Below are 8510 nucleotides of genomic sequence, written 5' to 3'. Positions count from 1 at the left end.
GGATGGAGGAGGGGAAGAAGGGATAGGTGGGTTAAATGGGGAAGGGGGGGAGGGACAGGAGGGATGGGAGAGGGAGGGAGGGAGGGAGGGAGGGGGGAATGTTTGTAGGGGTAGTGCACTGAAGAGCCTAGATAGAAGATGTAGAATAGCAACATGGATGACAAAATAAGGATAGCAACATTAAATGTGAAAGGACTGGGGCCTGTAATTAAAAGGAAAAGGATTGGATCATTAATGAAAAAACAGAAAGCGGATATTTTTTTTATTCAGGAAACGCACCAAGCAAGATCAGGATCATCGGAATTGAAGATGAACTGGGTTGCCACATATGTAAAAGCATATGTTACTTCTAAAGCAAGAGGAGTAGCAGCCTTAATATCTAAGAAATGTGGGTTTGATATACTAAAAGTTAAGTCAGATGAAAAAGGAAGATTTGTATTGGTGCAAGGAACGATGGGGGAGAAAAATATTTGTTGGTAAATGTGTATGCTCCAAATGAAAATCAAATGGAATTTTATGAAAAAGTATTTAAGGAAATGGAGGATATGCAGGGAGATTATACAATTATGGCAGGAGATTTCAATATGGTCATGGATAAGTGTAAAGATAAATCAGATCCAACAATAAGGGACAGACTTAATAAGATTACACCTTTGAACAAGATAATGAATAGGAAAGAATTAAAAGATGTATGGAGATTGATTAAAGGAACAGAATATACTATATTCAGCGGTTCATAAAAATTCTTCTAGAAGATCTCATTTTTGTATCCACAAATATGATGTCAAGGGTATTAAAATAGTGAAATAGAAGGATAAAAGTTACAGATCACGGAAAGGAAACGGATTTCATACATTAAAAAAGATTATAGAAGAAGCAAAAAGATGGAGATTAGACACTAGCATACTTAATAATAAAGAAATAGTGAATAATAAGGAAGAATGGCAGTTATATGGATATTAATATAAAGAGATTTCTCAAGCTTTATTAGGGATACTATGAAAGCAGTGGCAAGAGGGATTTGTTTAGGGAAACATGCAAGGTAAGAGACAAAAGGAAGAGAGGAAAATTAAACTGGAAACAAAATTGAAAATTAAATAAGGATTATATAAAGAATAGAAGTAAATATATATATATAAAATGCAAGCGAAAGAAGGAAATTAAGAAGATAGAAATAGATGATCCAGAAAAATTTGAATATTTAGGAGGAGTTTTTTTATATAGAACAAAAATTCAAAATGTTAGCAAGTTAACACAAAAAAAGAAAGAAAAATCTATAGGGGTTATAAAGGAAAAACAGGGGGAAATGTATGCGATGAAAGAGATAAGGATTGAAGAATACTACAAAGATTTATATACAGCAGGGAATATCAATTGACAAATTGAGAAATATAGAAAAAAATTGAGAAACAAAAATAGAAGAAGGGATAAAGAAATAATGAACACCAGTTTCAAAAAAAGAAATTGAGAGGGTGATAGAAATTAAAAGGAGAAAATCACAGGAATGGTGGATTAGGACCAGAAATATAAAACTTTTAAAAGGTTTTAATACAAATTAGAAGTGTAACAATAAATTTTAATGGAGAAAGATCCCCCATCATGGGATCATTCAGAAATACTGATTCCAAAACCAATAAAGACTTGTAGAACCCAGGTCAATAGACCTATATCCTATCAATCAGGAGCAAAATATTAACGCCATAATGGCAAAAGAAGAATAAGTTTATATATAATATATATTCAAATGCAATGGGATTTGTGCAGGAAGACATTCAATTATGGAAGAGTAACTGAATAAATAAAATAAATAGGAAAGAAAGCAAAAGCAGGAATAATGGCATAGATATTTATAAGCTTTTGATTGTGTGAATGGCCAGCTTAAAATAATGTTAAAGAAAATTAGGTATGGGACAAAAGTTTAGAGGATTGATAGATCAGTTATATTTAAATAATACAGCAGTAGTACGATAAATGATGAATACAAACAAATTTCATCTAGAGAACAAGGCAAGATGCCTCTTTCCCCGGTTTTATTTGCATAATTATTGAAATTTAGCAATGTTATTAGGGAGATAAAATCTGGAAGGATTGGGGTGGAAATGAATAAGATAGTTTATTTGCAGAACACTCTAAACAATTAGAGACCCCTGGGAAAAAATGAATATGTGAAAAACCATTAAAGGAGGGGACAAATGAAGGATAAAGTCAATTGGAATAAATCAGAGCTAAGTTGTTCAATTATCCAAAACGAAGAACAGGAATTTGTAAGGATGGAAAATAGATATAAAGGTAAAAGACACAATTAAATATTTGGAATAAAAATTACAAAAAACTACACAATTAAGATCAGAACTATAAAAAATTAAGAATAGAAAAGAAAGAAATTAGAGAATATAAAAATATAAATTATCAGTTCGGTGATGCATTAATAAAATGAAATTTGTTAAGATTATTTTTTTTGTTTAGATGCTGCAATACAATACAGATGTTGAAATTAAAAATTGGCAAGTATTAGTGAATCTATTGTATGGGAATAAAACAGGATTAATAAAGATATTGTATAACCCCAAAAGAGGAGGTTTGGGTCTCCAATTTAAAACGTACTATAATGCAAACCAATAGATATATTGATGATGGAATCATAGAGAAAGGGGAATTGAATTGGTTAGAGATGGAAACAACAGCGAAGAGGAAAAGGAAAAGATATTTTTATAAAGAATTTACTATGAAAGAAATGAAGGGAATACGAAACCCCCCCTTTTAAGAATACATAGAAATTGGGGAAAAAAAATAAGAAAACTAATGCAGCTATCTCACCTTTTAAAAGAAGTTATAATGCTAAAAAATTTCCAGTAAATTAAAGGAAGAAGTAGGGAAATTATTAAAAGGTCAAGAAATATAGGATAAAAGAATGATGAAGACTATGAGGGAGAAAGGGAAAATAAGGAGAATTTGCAAGGATAAATTAACTTGGTAAATTGTATTCATTGGGACAATGGACAAAGAAGTATGGAAAAATATAGGAGAGATTAAGAATATACAAAATTTGAACATTTGATCAGGCAAAGAGATAGTATAGTAGAGGCAAATGAAACTTTGAAAGGGGTCACAAGTGAAATATATATTATTATTAAAAATAATGATAAAGAAGATTATCTTAGGACAACATGGGAGGAGGACTTAGCACAAAAAATAAACGTCCACGAATGGGGGAAAATTTGGAATCAACGCCATTTAAAATTTTATTCTATACGAATAAAGGAAAATTATTATAAAAAAAATAAATAATTCTTATTTATATGACTTAACCTTACAGGCGTTAAATGGTATTTAATGCCTGTAAGGTTAAGTCATATAAATAAGAATTATTCAAGGTTATGTTGGAGAGGGTGTCAAGAGATAGGTACTTATATGCATATGTGGTGAGGTTGTAAAACTGTAAGGGAATTTTGGCAAATGGTATTTGAAGAGATAAAAGAAATAACCAAAATTGATTTAGAATTTTGTCCAAAGATAGCTTTATTATCTTTATATGATAAAACTAACTGCACCCAAGTTATAAAGGATCTAATTACAAATTTATTAAGAGATCTCCATAAAGAAATTCCTTTAGATAATTGGATCCAAGCCAGGCAACAAACCAAGAAGTTTACAAAAAATCAAAATCTTAAAGAAAATTACTTTAAGATGGAAACAAGATGGCATTTGACCCTATCCAGACTAGCTAAAATATATAAAAGCCCCAATATGGTATGTTGGAAATGCAAAAAGACTTCTGGTAGTTGGCTCCACATGTGGAGGACATATCGAACAATAGAAAAGTTTTGGAGACAAATTCACAATCTGATCCAATGTATTTTAGATATCTCTTTTGAAGCCACCCCAGAGCTGTATCTGTTAAATATGATTGGTACCATTCAATTAAAAGATCGAGCTAAATAATGGAAGCAAATACTTTATATGATCTCAGTATCAAGAGTGATGCTAGCATAGAATTGGAAAATGCCCGAGGTGCCTTCAACAGACAGTTGGCTACTGAGAATGTTAGAAATTGCTGAAATAGACAAAATCTCAGACTCAATGGTAGGATAATCAAATACTAAGTCTAACGAAGGTTAGGCAAACCTCCTCTCTTACTGTGATAAAATTTGGATTTATACGAGTTAGATAAAATACACTAAAACAACTGGTTATGAGACAATGTTTTCATAAAGTCTTATTTTCACAAGAATTTCTATTAAATTCAGGCTTTTATGTTTTTTGAGGAAACAAGGACAATCAAATTTTAAAAAAGAAGTGGTTAAAGGTATATAGAAAGAAATGAAAGATGATGAGGATCACCACCCTTAGGTTTTATTCCTACTTGGAAGGTCAATATTTGTCAGTATAACTGTTTTTGTATAGCTAATTTGGAAGCTACTGATTTATAAAAAAATGTATACATGTTAAACTGTATTCTTTTGTATTTTAATTAATAAAATTTAATAAAAATAAAAAGTAAAAAAGACTCAATGGAGCCTAAAGAACTTTTCTCTGATCCACAAGGACATTACCTTGGAAATAAATCAGTAGTGACAATATGGAAATATTTGTAGTTGTGGTCTATGCCCCACTAGAATGCAAGAGTAAATTTTACTCTGATTTATTGGATAAGGTATCAGAATTCCCACATAGTAATATAATTATGATGGGACATTGGAATGAGGTATTGGACCCATTACTGGATAAGAAAGAAAAAAAGGGGAAGAAACAATGCAGCAGAAACTTCCAAAAACCTTTTTCAACATAACAGAGATGTTAGAATTAAATGATGCTAAGGAGTACATGTTTTATTCAAATTACCATGACGCCTGGTCCAGACTAGATATGCTTCCGACATTGCCATTTATTAGTACAAAAATCAAAAAAATCAAAATCCTATCAAGAATACTATCCAACCATAATTCTGTTGCAATGGGTTTAAAGAAAAGGGAAAAAAAGACATTATGTGGGGGTTAGATGATTACCTTTTGAGAGATACTGATCCTTGAATACTTTAAAGTTATTTTTTACGAATATCTAACAGATGGAATGAGTATCAACACCATGCGGGACACCAGTAAAGCCATAATGAGAGGCTTTAAAGAGGAAAAAAAAACAAAGAGAGGAAACATTTACGAAATTACAAGCAAAGTTAAAACAAATTGAGGAATAGCTAAAGAAAAAACCAGGCAACAAAAAATTGATTTCCCAGTTAAAGATAACCCAAAAACAAATCTCGTTACACCTAGTGGAAAAACGAGAGAGAAAAATGAAGTTCGTGAATTTGGAAGAATACTGTACTATATGACAACTGTGGCCAGGGTGATATATGCACGAAACTGGAGACTGGGAGACCCCCCCCCCCATCAAATATCGAATTGTTCTGGAAAATTTTAGGCTATGTAGAAACTGACAAATTGACTTGTATGCTCAGAGATAAGTCAATGGGTAAATTTAAAGAATAGTAGTCAAATATACTAGATGAAGTTCACGCTTCTTTGAAGCAAGGGAAAAATAATTAATCAAATAAATGACTAATTATTGAAAACAATAATTAATAATAATTAACAACACTTTACAAAGTTACAAATTACAAAGTAACTATGTGGGAAATAAATCTATACCATTATTTAAGGAATTACATGGACCAGAGATAAGAAGGTTGGATAATAGTGATTTACCAAGCCAATATAGAAGGATTATAAATAAAGAAATAGTAAAGACAAGAAAAAATAAAGAGAGCATCAGTGACGAAGTGTGAACTCTCAAAGTCAGAGGATAAAACTGATATATGCAAGAAGCATGCCACTTGGAAGTTTGGGGTTTTTTAAGTTTGTATGTAAAATAAATTATGTTAGGTATGGTTGTATGATATGGATGTTTGTACTCAGTACTATGTTATATGTGTATTTGTTTATATGTTTGTATTCATTATGTGTCAAATGTTTACTTGTTGGTATCTTTTTATTAAATAAAGACTTTTTAAAAACCCACAAATCCCAGAATTCCGTAGCATTGAGGCAAGACAGTTAAACCAAACTGTATTATTTCTGCAGTACAGATTAAATCCAGGTCTTGTAATGTGAGATATTAAGGGAATCTACTTGTCCTTGCCAATCTCTGATCACAGATCATGAGGGTTCCACAGTATAATCATTGAGTGGTGTGGGAAGAGCATCCCGTGGTTATTGCAAATCCCTGATCAGAGATAACATAAGGGGTCTTCCAGGAATCTCCAGGTAGGTCCAGCTGTGCAAGGGAGCAGAATTTATTTTATAAAGGTACCCTGGTTTTAGGGTTGCCAGATTTCAGGGCCAGGCCACCTTCCTCCAGTCTGCAGGCAAGGGGAAGAAAACTCACTGAAAAAGAATTGCATTGAAAAGTTAGTCTATGCATTTTCTTCACGTACTATGTATGTGTGTGTATCAAATTACCTCTTGGCTTATAGTGATTCCATGGATTTCACAAGATTTTCTTAAGCAAGGAATACTCAGAAGTGGTTTGCCAGTTCTTTCCTCTGAAATAAACCCACAGCACCTGATATTCATTGGTGCTCCAACTACTACCATCCAACTGCTACCTAGGGCTCATCTTGTTTAATTTCCAAGATCAGGCAGGATCTGGTACTTTTAGGATAGTTGGGCCAGTTATGTGTTATACATTGTGTTTTGGCTTTCATTGGCACATTTTGAGCAACTGCACTTGATGCTTAATATATCCTGATTAATAGCATTACCAGATACCACTCCTGACAACATTAACGTGATAACATCACCTGCAGATTTTGGCTCTGAATTTTCATGGCTTGGGATAGTCTGATCTGACACCCCTATCCTAAATTTAGTTATTAGTCCCAACTAGAGTAGAACTGTCAAAAGGTAAAGGTAAATTTTTCCCTTTGATATGAATGTCTAGTTGTAACTGACTTTCAGGGATGGTGCTCATCTCCATAGCCAAGTGAACCAGCATAGTTCAAAGACGACTCCAGTGATCATATGTCCAGCATGACTGCACACAACACTGTTACCTTCCCACCGAAGTAGTACCTATTTATCTACTTGCACTTTTACATGTTTTTCAAACTGCTAGGTTGCTAGAATCTGGGACTAGTGATGGGAGCTCACTCCGTCCTGCAGTGCGTTTAACTGCCAACCTTCCAACCTTACAATTGTCAGAACTGGCATCTTAACCATGAAATCACCACATCCTTATAGATGCAGTAGAATTATTCCTATAGATGAGTAGAATTTTAGAGTTATCTTATCTTAGAGTTCTACTTATTCAAAAGTGGTAGAATTCAAAGGCATAGCCATGTTAGTCTGGACAATCGGTATGCAAAGGGATCTTGTAGCATTTGAAACTAACTGAAAGAAAAGCTGATAGCATGAGCTTTTGTAGACTTGAGCCTACTTCCTCAGATACATGTTTACCAGTCAATGAAAGCTCATGCTACCAGCTTATTTCTTCTACAAGACCCTTGAGCATACTGATTTATTCAAAGGGTCTATTTTAATGAGAACAATTGGATTTAGGCCTCTGTGTGATAAGAAACCAGAACTGGCAAAGAGATGCTTTTATGTATGAAGTGGAAGTGATGGTGGTGGTGGATTCATCTTTGTAACATTCCCATGGAAAGGGATCACACTATTTTGAGGGCTAGTTTGTCAAATATTTACACCCAAATGGAAAGTAGAGGGGGGGGGGGGGTTATGAAAAAATCCATCTTTTCAATCCCAGTACTGGCAGTAGTTTGTGTCTGTAGTCCTGTATGCTCCTAGATGTTAAAAATGTAGGACAGAGGGTAAAAGATTTATTTAATGATTTCCCCACTCACTCCCTCTCTGCCTTTTGTAGCTTCCTCTTCAGTTCCTCACTGCAGCAGACTATTCAGTATGTCCTTCATCAATCTTGCACTTAGTTACAGATGGAAAATATTAGCTCTGGTTTACAAAACATGGTCCAGTTTCCTTCAGCATAGCACAGGTTGGACAAATCTGTCATTTGAGCACGGCATCTATTCTGCAGCCAGTTTTGTAATCTACAAGCAATGTGATCCTAAGCAAGGAATCTCGGGTTAGCAGCCAAGCTTGGAAAATCCCTGTTTAGCACAATTGCTGCCAAAACGATCTCACTTGATAGTTGTAATCTTCATTTCAAATTTAGTGAAACCTTTCCAGCGTCCATAGGAATAATACTTGTTTCTGAGGTTGGCTGTAATGGCTGTAAAACAGATTCGGAAGTGTTGTGTCTTTATAGGGTTCATGAGTGATAAACGGTAGTGTTCAATCTGCTTATATTTTGGCTTGATTTATAGATTTTTTGTACCACAAGGTAGGATGAAGATTGATTTAAGATTTGGCAAAAAATGTTTCAAAACCAATTTAGACTAGGGGCAATATTCAGGGTGGGTTAGGGCAGTACTAAACAATGTAATTATTTAAAGAACACAGCCAGCATGCCTAGAAATTTTTATCTTGGCCTCTCCACAG

Source organism: Sceloporus undulatus, chromosome 1, assembly GCF_019175285.1.
Source record: "Sceloporus undulatus isolate JIND9_A2432 ecotype Alabama chromosome 1, SceUnd_v1.1, whole genome shotgun sequence".
NCBI lineage: Eukaryota > Metazoa > Chordata > Lepidosauria > Squamata > Phrynosomatidae > Sceloporus > Sceloporus undulatus.
The sequence above is the reverse complement of the archived record's forward strand: the minus strand, read 5'-3'. Positions refer to the sequence as shown.